The 13,610-nt window shown below is 41.9% G+C and overlaps 1 protein-coding gene across 4 annotated transcripts in view; it reads right to left on the bottom strand.

Annotated features, from left to right (window-relative positions):
• Window positions 1–13,610, bottom strand: part of FGF14 (fibroblast growth factor 14) — a 638,300-nt gene that overhangs the window by 92,905 nt on the left and 531,785 nt on the right. The gene's annotated exons all lie outside the window — the stretch shown is intronic.

Here is a 13,610-nt window from a genome sequence, read left to right as displayed (position 1 = left end):
GGTCTGGTAAATACTGATAGTACAAGGCTGAAGTCCCATTGTGGTGCAGGTTTCACCATTGGTGGGAAGGTCGTAACTAGGCCCTTCAGGAATCTAATTGTTGTTGGGTGAGTAAAAATTGAGTAGCCTTCTACCTGGAGATGGAAGACACTGATTGTTGCCCAATGGACCCTCAGGGAACTAGTGGAATGTGCTGAAGTCTTCAGGGACAGGAGATAGTGTAAAATATCAGGGATAGCTGCAGATGCTGAAGATAACTGATTATGTTGTGCCCCAGTAGAGAAACACCTCCATGTAGCCAGATAACATTTTCTGGTGGAGTCTTTTCTACTTTGATTGAATATAGACTGAACAGCCTCTGTGAATGAACCTTCTAGATCCGATGCCAATCCACATACCAGGCTGTGAAGTGAAGGAGGCCTGAGTTGCGTTGTCTTGTCTTGCCATTTTCCTGAGTTAACAGCTCCAAGAAGGGCTGAATGGTGATAGGAGGATGGCAGAGGGATGAGAAAAAAGGCATCGCCCCTGGAGTCAGGGCCCAGAGGTGTCCTGGAGCAGGGTGAACTTCTTGTTCATTTGGGATGTGAACAGGATGATGTTCCTCACTATGTGAAGATCTCATTCTGAAGAAGCGGAAACAAAGGTATTTGCTGACATAGAGGATTCTGACTCAGCCCTTGCAGCAGTAAGAAGGAGCTGGAGAGACACTGGTTTGTGCCGCCCCTTATACCGTCAGTTTGGTCCATGTCTGAGCAGTTGCCCTCCTCATGCTCCAATGGACACTATTTGCTAGAAATCTCCAATCTCAGACGCATACTGTGCATGGTATACACCATGTATGGTATAAACATAGGGACCACTCGAAGAACCACCCTAGTAATTCCTACCCAGAATTTTAGTCTGAGTTCTTTACTCAGGCTCACTCAGGAGGACAATAGAATCCAGGCTTTTGTGGTGGAAAAAGAATGAAGCTTTACCATGTAGCTCCAAAAATATTCCATTACTAAGTCCAGTTGTCTATCTTTGTAACTGGGGCAATGCCCTCCCAAAGTAACAGAGGCTATAAAAAAGTTTTAAAATTACATTTTTAATTAACTATGCTGCACAAAACCGCAGTTACAAAATTCTTTATAATACAAAAATGTTAATGTACAGCTTCTTTTGCACCCATTCCCAGGATGGTGATTGTTTTTCATATGGCAGGAGAGGTGATTAGCAACGTTGAAATAACCAAGTCCAAATTGGTGAGCCAGTGGATAGCTTTGGAAGTATCTGCCAGTAAAATCTCCAAATTACACCAAAACAATTGACGCGGGCACTGGTTTACAATGTGCTCCAGTTTGCAGCTGGTGTCCACAGTCTCATTGTGCGCTGCCTCTCGTCTTCCAGAGGTGTAAGGGAGATGACAGCATCTGCCACGCAATGTTCTGAAGCAGTTCAATGCAGACCATTATTTCTGGGGTAGGTTAAAACCTGGAAATTCTGTTGTGGGGTTGGCAATCAAGTGTTTGTTGGGGACATTAGCATTATCCCGGAATGCTTTCCAGTGTTCCTCTGGATGAATTAGGATGCTTTAATAGCATTAGCCCAATCCCTAAAAGGCTTGCATGATTTCAAACGTGTCTTCAGAAGGTTCTGCAGGTACTCATGGATTGATAAATTCAGACTGGCCATGGTTCAGTTATACTCACAAGCTGTGTGTGTCTCTCTCTGTCCAGATCATGGGTGGAAGGTATATGTACTAGAGTAGGCAATCGTTGCATGGGTGTTGGCTTTAATGTTCCAGTTATTGTTCTCACCGTGGCATTAAGCTGCATGCTCAGAGATTTGGTACAAGAGTTGCCCAAACAGACTGGTGCTGCAATATTCAGCAGTTGAATATACCAGGGCTAGAGTTGCTGTTTGAAGTGTGTGAGCATCAGCACTCCATATTGTGCCCACAAGTTTTTGAATGAGGCAGTTCTTTGCTTTTATCTTTTCTCATTTCTTTTCCAGATGAGTTTTAAAAGTCAAGCTTCTGGTCCAAGGTTACACCCAGGTAATTTGGATAGGGTGCTTTTCAAACCCATTGACTGCAAAAGGTGACATTAAGTGGTTCCTAGGTAGATTTGCTGTTTAGGTGAAAGGTATTACCAAGTTTTGGAAGTGCTGGGGCAGAGCTTCCAGCATTGAAAGTATTCTGCCATTATCTCGAAGTCGGTGGAGAGGGTGTCTCCAATGGTGGTAAGATTTTTGTCTTGTACTGCAAGAGTGATGTCATCAGCATAAATGAACTTACACGAAGTTTTGTCAGGTAAGTCACTAATGTAGATATTGAATGGTAAAGGCACCAACACGAATCCTTGAAGTAGACTTGAGTATGTGATTTGCTGACCTGCCTGCTCGACATTATGGACACAAGTTATGCTAGTTAAGAAATCTCAGAATGTAAGAATTCATTGTGGAGTATGGTGAGTGAGACTTTAAAAATCAACACAGCAGTTTTCCACCAATGTATTAGAAATGTCATAACAGAATAGTCTTTTATTTTCAGGTTGGAAGATTGCAACATTTATACTTTTTCCATGGAATAATGAAAAAAGTCTGTATTTACAACATAGATGTTACATACTGTTACAGCTGAGAAATGTTGCCTTGTACACATTGAGGTATTTTGTAGCAAACCAAAGCTATCTTAAACACATTATGTTCATATCTGTAGCTGAGGCTCCCATGGGGAAATCTCCCTCCTATGGGTGGCACTATACAATATATAGACTAGTAAGAGATATTTCAAATTGGGTTTGACAACTATACTTTATTCCTTGCTTCTCATAGGCAGTTGTCTGTACCTTATCAAAATATCTGATTATTTAAACTGAATTTGGGTCTGTCTTTCCTCTCCTGTTTTGTTGATTCAGTATTTGTACAGATTGGCTGGAACACAATGTTTCTGTCTGTTTTGACTTATTGCACTTTTGTTCCTTCAGATGTTTAGCTAGTAAAGTAACACATTATTCCAGTATATTATTAAAAATGTTGGCTGAATGTACAGAAGGTCTGGGTGGTGGCCGCCTCAAATTATTAAAATTTGTGAATATGTCAAGTCACATTATAGCAGAACACATGAAGAATCAGACCATGGCATCTTGAATAAAAAAGGTAGCCTGCAGCCAGAGATATGAGCAAGTTATTATCTCTTATTCTTCTCGGCACAGCTGTAATGGGGTCATATCATCTGTGAAATTCTACAGTTATAAATTTTAACATAAATTACTGTATATAGAAATGCTACAAGCTATAGCAAATATGGTAACAGAATATTCAAAACTAATGAACAGCCATCCATATAAGGGAAGAAATGGTTCAGTGTTCCATCAACCTGTAATAAAGGCAATTATCTATCCTGTTTAGCTGAAACATGATTGTCTCTATTTCTTATGGTTAAAGAATAGTTTGCACACATATCATTTGTGTCTGTTATCTTCTACTATATTTATTTCTGTCATCTACAAAGAATGAATAGATTTCCTGATGGCAGAACTCACTAGTGGGTCAAACACTGGCAAGGTCAACTCTGTGGTATCTTAAGTGGGAGCAGAGAAATGACCAGGCCACAAACCTAGTATCCCACTCCCACCATTTCATGATGCAACCCTGGTAACCCCAGTGGGTAATGAATAGGAGGGGGCTGCCTAGACTTGAGGTGGCTGGCGGTTTAGGTATTCACTTACACCAAGATACTGACACTATCCTTGGCTCTACCCAATCTTGGCATTGGAAGAAGGCAATGGAGATCATGTTGATGTTGACAATGATCTTTTAGTTCTCCATCTATCTTCGCTGTGATTAAACATTTATGGTGAAGTTTTCAAAATCTACCATTGACTTCAAAAGAAGCAGAGTTAAGCCAATGCTGAGAAGCCTTAAAAAATCTCTCCCTTCAAAGTCTGTTTAAAGTGCGGGTCTATTCTGAAGAAACTACAGAAACTGGAATTGTGGGAATCTGAGAGTCAAGCTGGGATCTTTCACTTCTACATCACCATCAATAATAAAGATTCTGCAGATCAAATTTGGCCCTCATTTATACCTGTGAAACCCCATTATCTTTCATGGAATTTGCACAGTTATAACCAGTTGGAATTTTGCAAACAATTCCTTTACTGACACACATGAACAGAATCCATCTCAGTCACTCTTAGCTCTTCAATGGTAACAGATATTTTAAAAACAGCAACATCTTATTTTTGTCATTAAAGTCAGCAGATGTGACTCTGAATGCAGACTGGGAGCAAGTCTATTTAATATCAAGGCACCTTTTTTTACAATGACTTTTTCAGATTAGAACCACATTTTAAACTGAATAAAGTAGAAGGACACAGTGCATACCAATTCAAGCAAAAAGATCATAGTCTAGTAGCTTGATAAGGGTTGGATTAAGGTATAGGCACTATAAGACCATACCAAGAGCTGTAAGGCCTGGAGTAATTGATTACATCAGAATCTAAGCTTTAATTTTTCATTGCCACTTCATGGTTGCAAACAAAAGCTGTAAAATGTGACTGAAATGTAACTGATAAAGTGACATAAGCCTGAGTCTGCACGTGGCTTGAAACAACACCTATGAGAAAGGTGAATAGCTCTGTTCATCTCAATGGGGCATTAATTCCAAGAATCACTCTTCTGTGAGGCCCTGACAACACATCCCCAGCAGAAGCCTCTATGAATGGCAAAAGGGAGCAGTAAGTTTGGCCACCAACTGGAAGGGTAAGTACTATGGGGTCCTCTGCTGCCAGTCCTGCCTCTCTATTGGGGGGTGGATGACAGGACTCCTATTGCTCCCAAGAGCCCATGCTGTTGATTCGGGGTGGGGTAGAGAGGTCCATGGTGCTGCCTCTGCCTCTCTAGGAAAGGAGGGGATTGCTCAGCCATCACTGCTGTCAGTAAGGGCAGTCATGATGTGGGAGTGAGACAATAGGGGTGGAGACCTGGGGAGGGTCCATGTCATGATTTGCCTAGGATCCTGGATTGCTTTAATCAGGCCAGGATTTGATCATATGCTTGTGAATCCCAAAACCCCTATTTCTAAACCCAGCTTCAAAATTAACTCCCCTTACAATCTGTGCAAGTAACTTGGGACCAGGTTATGGGTCTTTCTATGCTGGTGAATACTTACATGAGAAGTCTTTGACTTAAGTGGGACTGTTTGCACATGTAACTTTTCTCCCCAGTACCTGACTCCCACAGTTCAAGAAAGGGCTCCACAATATGGCTTTAACTTCTATGCCTCAGTTAGTCCTCTTGTAAAGTGGAAATACTTGCAATACCTACCTCATGGTGAAGAGTTGTGAAGTCTAAATATTTGTTTTTGCAAAGAGCTTAGGAGACAAAAATCATGATTTCACTTTTGAATCTTGGAAAATATCCAGATCATTGAAGGCACAAGGTGATATCTACTGTCCCAATTCATACCAAAGCAGATTATCTGAATATTTGTCAACCTATTGATTTATAAACTGCCTGAATGGCAAGCTATTGAGAAAAAAGGAACTGGGATACAAACAGCTTTGAATGTTTGTTTAAACAGAAAAATAAGTGCAAATTATCAAATGGAACCATTAAATATATATACTAAAAGTAGAGATGGGCTCCAAATCTCAATATTTTACCCAGCCCTCTTCTCCTTGAACTTTGATGGTTTGTGCAAAGTGGATCTAAAACCACACCCAGTTTCACTTTTGCCAAAAATCAAAACCTGACTGACAATGTTCTGCAAAACCAAAACTAAACACATCAAAAGTTTGTCCCTTAGAAAAATGGAACAAAACCCAGTTTGTGATGTAGATAACATGAATCTGAACCATCCCAGCTTTTGCAAAATCAAAACCCAATAAATGAGGTTTTGCTAAACACAAATCCAAATACAGGCTGCACGCTCCGGTGGATCAAAGTAAGTTCAATATAACGCGGTTTCACCTATAACGCGGTAAGATTTTTTGGTTCCTGAGGACAGCGTTATATCGGGGTAGAGGTGTATATATGAGAGGGAAATGTCTTCATAATATAAATCCAGGACATATTTTTGCCAGGTGCCAAAGAGAAGAAGCAAATAGCAAATAACTGTTCTTATATGTCCATTTACACATCTCACTGCATTGTGGTCTACACCTCAGCTTTACAAGCACTTCAGCGGTTCAAGTGGTTCAAGTCAAACACAACAAATCATTTGTATAACATTGATTTGCAAATTTTGCTCACTAACTTGTATGCTGGATTCAGCCTTTAGCCATTTGAAATGAATGTGATCACTACTAGTAATAATGGTTTCTTTCCACAACACAACACTCTCATTAACCACTGAGCAACTCCAAGAGCCATTTCAAATACTTTAAGATAAACCTGTCTCCTTCATTGGAAAAATGTGAAAAAGAGTTCTTCAGCACAATCAATGTTTGCAAAGTCTGCTTAGTAAATCAACGTTATCATGAAGATCCCAAATTGAGAATCAAAAGGACTTTTCTCTACCCAAAGGGCTCCCTGCAGTACACTGATTTCCATATGTACACAGAGCGAACATTGATTTTTAGATTAGTTTAAAAATAACTGTTCTACTTGTTCTGTGAGCTGGTGATTTTACTTTTGTGGATTAAGTCAATTCCTTACACATCCCATTTTTATTTCAATTGTCAGCCAGTTTAAGATAAAACATTTCAGACTATATGGAGGGGGATAAATTTTTAGGATAATTTAACTTATTTTACTTTGCTGCATTTGCTTCTGTGTCTGTAGAGAAAAAAATAGATGACAGCTATGCTAATCAAAGTTCCACCTCAGTTCTTTTATTCCTTCCATTTTATGTTTTCAGCAGAAACTCTTTATTGTGTCAGAATGAGTGATGTGAACTACTCACTGAAAACTAAATCAAGGTCATCAAAACTCATTTTATTTGTGGCTCACATCCTTCAGGGTCAAAGATTTGACTAACAGTTCACTGCACTCAAATATCACACAATAAAAAACTAGTGGCATTACCAATTGCCAGGTTTTACAAATATTAATACAGCGTATGTGGAAACAGAGTCATAATTACTGAGCTGCAGTTGATAATACATGCCTGTAAGGACACATGCTCATATATATAAATCATTTGCACTACACACACACACACACATACACACAGGTCACTCTTAAAAATTTGCCAACTACTTTAAATAACTAAGCAATGTTACATCAAAATTAAAAGTATTTCCTATAGTAAACCAGTGAACAAAATCTATGTATCTAATATGCTTTATATACACCTCTACCCCGATATAACGCTGTCCTCGGGAGCCAAAAAATCTTACCGCGTTATAGGTGAAACCGCGTTATATCGAACTTGCTTTGATCCGCTGGAGTGCGCAGCCCCGCCCCCCTGGAGCACTGCTTTACCGCGTTATATCCGAATTCGTGTTATATCGAGTCGCGTTATATCGGGGTAGAGGTGTATTTATTTAATGTAAAACAGTGACCACTGGCTGTGCGTGTGTGGTTCCTCTGTGCTGAAGGAGGCATAATGAGCAAAAACACCTCTTCCATCCAGCTGTGACTGGTCAGAAAATTGTGTCTTGTCTGTCTTGTCTATCTGCACGTCCAGATGCAGATCTGGCCATAGAGACCCACACATTTGTGATTACTAGGTTTGACTTTGCAATTCACTTCTAGGAATAAAGCAACACATCCTGAAAAATCCAGTACAAAATACAGCAGCCTGTCTACCTAGCATCACAGGTTGCCATGAGTATATCACTGTGCTGCTCTGCTCTCTGTCCTGGCTCTCCTTTGATTAGAGAGTCCTGTTCAAGGTCTTTGTCTTAATAGTCAAAACCCTCCAGGATAGTGGCCTTAGCTACCTGAAAGACCACCTATTCCTCCACAACTGTGACTTCACACAACAGCTTCATTCCACCAGACTATTGAAACTCTTGATCAATAAGGAGCGATCTTTGAGCGTGGGAGGCACTGTACCTAATCTATGGAAGTCACTCTGCAAGAGAATTAGCCACTTTCAGAACTAAGTGCAAAGCACTCCAGCTTGGCTTGTCCCCAATATCATCCTCTCGCACTCACAATTTATAAACTAGTATAGCTGTAATTTCACTGTTGTAATATACATAAACAATAGTAGCAATATTACAATCTGTGAGGGGAGAGGGGGAGATTTCTATTTGTTAAATATGTGGAGGAGAGAAGTAAGTTTTAAAAGGCTGTCATTTAATTAATTGCTCTGTACAGCGTTCCACATCTATGGAACACAGTGTTTTTGTAAAGATCAAGGGAAGCTTTTACAGAGAATCAGTACAATTTAAGATCCAGTCTATTAGATATGATTATAGATTTAGCACCATGTCTCCAGTGAAGTGCTGCTCCTGCTGAGCTTAAAGGGCACAGAAAATTCTTGGCCATAGCAGCAGGAAATAAATGAGCTCTCTAATGAAGAGCACAGATTAAGGGAACAGGTATAGGGACAGCTGAAGTAATGGCAGAATTGGGTAGCACGTACCAAAAAAACCACAAACCCTCTTCCCATTATCTTTCCTCACTCTCCTCTCATATCATTATCACACTCACTTGTCTCTCATCTGAATTTAGGTTCCAATCTCACAATACACAGCATAAATATAGAACCTCCTTGGAGCCCCACTGAATTTAGGGCTCTGCATGGGCTTACAGAATCCATCCTTGCAAAACAGATTGCAGAATCGGAGCCTTATATTATAAGCTCTGGGGGCCAGAACCAATGTCTCCCTATGTGTTTGTATAGCATGCACATATGGGTCCCTTATCCTGGTTGCAGCTTTTGGACATGATGACAATACGAAAAATAACTAGCAATGACAACAATGCTGGGAAACAACAGGATCGGAGCACAGGAGCATATTTTGTTTTTCAAATATCAGAGGGGTAGCCGTGTAAGTCTGTATCCACAAAAACAACGAGGAGTCCAGTGGCATCTTAAAGACTAAGATTTATTTGGGCATAAGCTTTCATGGGTAAAAAATCCAGTTCTTTAGATGCATGGAGTGAAAATTACAGAAACAGGTATAAATATATATTGGCACATGAATATCTATAAATATATATCGGCACAACATTAATAAATACCCTTGTAATATTTTAATTTACATTTACCTAATAGAGCCAAGTATTACTATGAAATTAAAACATTGCCAGTAAAGAAAATTCTCTGTGAGAAAAATCATCTTCCCAGGAGCTTACAAACTTACAAACTTACAGGTCTAGCCAGGACATTATGGCTATAGAAGAGCCCTGTAGGTGCGCTTGTGTCCCTGCGCTGCTGATCAAAGAACTTCGTTAGCAGTGTCCATTCGGCACGCACATGAGCTGTACCCATCTCATGCTCTGCCATGAGGCTAACCAGCCCACATAGGATAACCCCCCTCAGTTCTTTCTTTATCCCAGAGTCCTTGGGAGAGGATCATGAAGCCCCCATTGGGACACACATCTCTAAGAGTCATCGTTACTGCACAAGGTGAATAACTTTCTCTTCTTTGAATAGTGTCCCTATGGATGCTCCACTGTAGGTGACTCCCGAGTGGTACTCCCAATGGGAGGCTGGGGCTTCGGAGTTGAGTCTGTTATGGATGACAATGCTGCGGAGCTAAAGATACCGTCAGAAGCAGAGTCCCCAGTAATTGCATAGTGTTCTGCAAAGGTATGCACAGACAGCAAGGTTGCTGCTCTACAGATTTCTAAGATAGGGACATTCCTCAGGAAAGTAACAGAGGAGGAAACTAACCTTGTGGAATACGTGCGGTATTATGTTGCAAACTGGAGAGCAGTGTTTAATACAGTTTGAGACTTATTTGGAGAGTCTCTGGGCTGATATTGCTGTGCCTTTAGACCTCTCTGCAATGGAAAGGAAAAGCTTAGACGACTTCCTAAAGGCCTTTGTTCTGTCCAGGTTAAAGGTCAGGGCTCTCTTAACATCTAACGTGTGAAGTATAACCTCCCTGTTAGCATGGTGAGGTTTAAGGTAAAAGGTTGGGAGGTGAATCAGTTGGTTTATGTGAAAAAACGAGTTCACCTTGGGGATGAACTTCAGGTGCCGTCTGAGAGTAACCTTGTCCCAAAAAAATATTGTATAAGAAGAATGTGCTATCAGTGCCACTGTTTCCCCTATTCATCTTGCTGATGTGATCGCCACCAGGAAGGCTGTCCTCATAGACAGGTATGTGAGTGAACAAGTAGCCATGGGTTCAAAGGGTGGCCTAGTCAGGCTCTTTAGTACAGTAATAGGTTTAGTTCCCATTTTGGGGTAGAATGTCTGGGTTGGTGGAAAAGGTTTACTACACCCCGAAGAATCGTTTTGTGGTTGAGTGTGAAAACAATGAGTATCTGTTTACTTGTTGTTGGAAGGCTGGTATGACTGCTGTGTGAGCCTTGTGTGAACTGAGAGATAGTCCTGATTCCTTGAATCAGTATATAATCTAAGGCCATTTGGAGAGTAGCAGATTTCAGGGAAATTTGTCTGGAATTACACTAGAGCTGAAATCTGGTTCACTTTTGCAGGTATGATGAGTAGCTGATTTTCTACTGTGTACTAACACTTCCTGTACCTCCTCAGAGCAGGATCTTTCTATGCATTGGAACCATGAAGGAGATAGGCCTTGAGTCAGAGTATCCACAGACTGGGATGGAAAGTGCATCCTTCGTTCTGTGACAGGAGGTATGGAATGGATTGGAAAGAGACTGGCAGCACGTCGCCAGTTGTAACAGGTAAGGATACCAGATCTGTCTCGGCCAGGTAGGAGCAATCAGTATGACGTTTGCTGTCTCTCTTTTTATTTTTAACAGGACTTTCAGTAGGGGCGACAGGGGAAAGGCATAGAAAAGGTCCTTGTCCCACAGAAGGAGTGCATCCCTCAAGGAGTGTTGTCCTATTCCTGCCCTGGAGCAGTAGCGTGGACATTTCTTGTTCAGGTAAGTGAAAAACAGGTCTATAGTTGGTGTCCCCTACCACCTGAATAGGCCATATAGTACTGCTGAGTTTGTCTCCCATTTGTGGTTGTGTGGGAACTTGAGACAGACTGTCTGCTATCAGGTTTTGTACTCCTGGAAGGTAGGACGCTGATAATCTGATACTGTGGGAAATGTACCAGTTCCATAGCTTTAGTGGTTCTGCAGAAATGGAGGGTGATCTGGCGCCTCCCTGCCAATTTATGTAGTACATACATGCTATGTTGTCTGCGAAGACTCTTGGGTGTGTACCCTTGATTAGTGGAAGGAAGTGGGCGCATGCATTCCTGACCGCTCTCAGTTCGAGGAGGTTGATGTGAAGACACATCTCCGTGGATGACCACTTGCTTTGTGTCGAAAGATTGTTGAGAGGTGCACCTCACCCTATGAAGGATGCATGGGTGGTGAGGAGTAATGATGGGGAAGTTTGTGAGAAAGGGATCCCTGTGCAGACATTTGCTGGGACTTACCACCAGTCCAGGGAGCATTTAACTTTGGTGGGCAGTGATAGAGGTTTGTCTAGTCTGTCTTTATTCGGCCTGTAGTGCGAGCTGAATCACATCTGGAGGCACCTCGCATGAAGTTTGGCATGGGATATCACTGATGTGCCTGCCACCATATGCCCCAAATGTCTGGCTGATATTTGAGGGCTGATTTGTACTGCCCCTCTGAGCATGGCCAAGGTGTGCAACCTGTGCTGTGGCAGGAGTGCCCTCACCTGTAATGAGTTGAGATTGGCTCCTATGAACTCTAAGCACTGTACAGGGGTGAATGTTGATTTTTGGATGTTGATCTGTAGATCTAGTTCCGTGAACAAGTCTATAGCAGTTTGGGTAACCTAGCAGACCTCATTGAAGGAGTGTGCTCTGAGGAGACAATCGTTCAGATAGGAATAGATCATAATCTCCTGAGAGCTTAGGTGAGCTGCCACTATGAAGAGGACATAGGAGAATACTCTCAGAGCTGATGAGAAGCCAAAGGGGAGTATTCTGTATTGGTAATGGTCCTGGCCCAGGGTAAATCTGAGAAATCAACTGTGGCGAAAGTAGGATTGATATGTGGGAATAGGCATCCTGCAGGCGAGGGCCAAAAAACAGTCTCCCTGTTCCTATGCTGGAATAATCATTGCTAGAGTGACCATCTTGAATTTTTGAGCTTTAACAAAACTTGTTGAGCGCTCTGAGGTCTAGTATGGGTCTCCAGCCTCCCTTCCTCTCGAGTATTAGGAAATAGTGAGAGTAAAAACCTTTGCCTCATAGATGTTGAGGTACAGGCTCTATGGTTCCTAGATGGAGAAGGTGATCTATTTCTTGTCATAATAAACTCTTGTGAGAAGGGTCCCTGAAGAGGGACGGGGAAGGGCGTTGGTGAGGGGAGGGAGGTGAAGTGGATGGAGTACCCATCATTGATGATTTCCAGAACCCATCAGTCAAATGTTATTCGTTCCCAGCTGTTGTGGAATGAAGCAAGGTGATACCCAAATGGGTGCGATGGGTTGGTCAGCTGTAGTTGGTGTTGAGGGGAGTAGTCTGTCAGCACCCAGACCAAAATGTCAAAACTAATGTTTTGAAGTGGATGGTTGTGACAAGGAAGACTGGGGGCCGATGGTTTACATCTGGAAAATCTGTATTCTTTCCTTTGAGGCTCATAATAGCTTGGAGTTGGAAAATGTGGAGTGTGGGATTTATACTGAGGTTGCAGACTAAATTTTCTTTTTTGTTCAGGTGCATAAATTCCTAATGACTAAAGAGTGGCCCTAGAGTCTTTAAGTGTATGAAGAGATACGTCAGTCTTCTCGGCAAACAATTTGGTGCCTTCGAAGGGAAGGTCCTCTATTGTAGTTTGCACCTCCTTAGGGAACCCAGATAGGTGCAACCAGAATGCTCACCACATAACTACTGCTATAGGGATGGACCGGGCCATTGTGTCGGCTGCATCAGCCGCTGATTGGAGTGCTGTCTTGACCACCAGTTGTCACTCGTTAATAATGGTCCGAAACTGTTCTTGGTGTGACTCTGGGAGCTGATCAATAAACGTGTTAACCTTGGTATAATTGAGGGAGTCTTTTTTTGCTGTCAGAGCTTTATAATTTGCAATTCTGAATTACAGTGTGGCAGAGGAATAGGCCTTTCTCCCAAATACATCGAGGTGTTTCCAATCCCTATCATAGGGGCTGGACCTCATTTAATATTGGCAACCCCGGGAGTTTGCTGTGTTCACAGCAATGGAATTAGGGGGGGATGGGAAAAAGGAAATTCCGTATCCTTAGCCACAATGTAATATTTCTTATCAGCCTGTTTGCAGGTAAGCATGACCAATGCCGGGGTTTCCCATATACGTTGGCTGGGTTCAGAAGGGCCTTGTTGATGGGGAGAGCTATTCTGGAGGAAGAGGAGGAGTGCAAGACGTCTAAGTGTTTATGATGGGTGTCTTTCTGCCACCCTTTTAGCTAGATCTTGAAATAGCCTGAAGTTGGCTAGGAATGGCGGGAGGGGGTATCACTGCCTCGTCTGGGGAGGAGGAAGAAATGTTGATCAGTGGTGTAACTTCCTCCTCAAATCCATCCTTCTGTTCCTCCTTGATCTCCTCTGGATGTTTGGAGGATCTGGATG

The sequence above is a fragment of the Emys orbicularis genome, chromosome 1 (genome assembly GCF_028017835.1).
Source record: "Emys orbicularis isolate rEmyOrb1 chromosome 1, rEmyOrb1.hap1, whole genome shotgun sequence".
NCBI lineage: Eukaryota > Metazoa > Chordata > Testudines > Emydidae > Emys > Emys orbicularis.
Note: the sequence above shows the minus strand (reverse complement) of the source record. Positions and strands in the feature narration are given on the sequence as shown.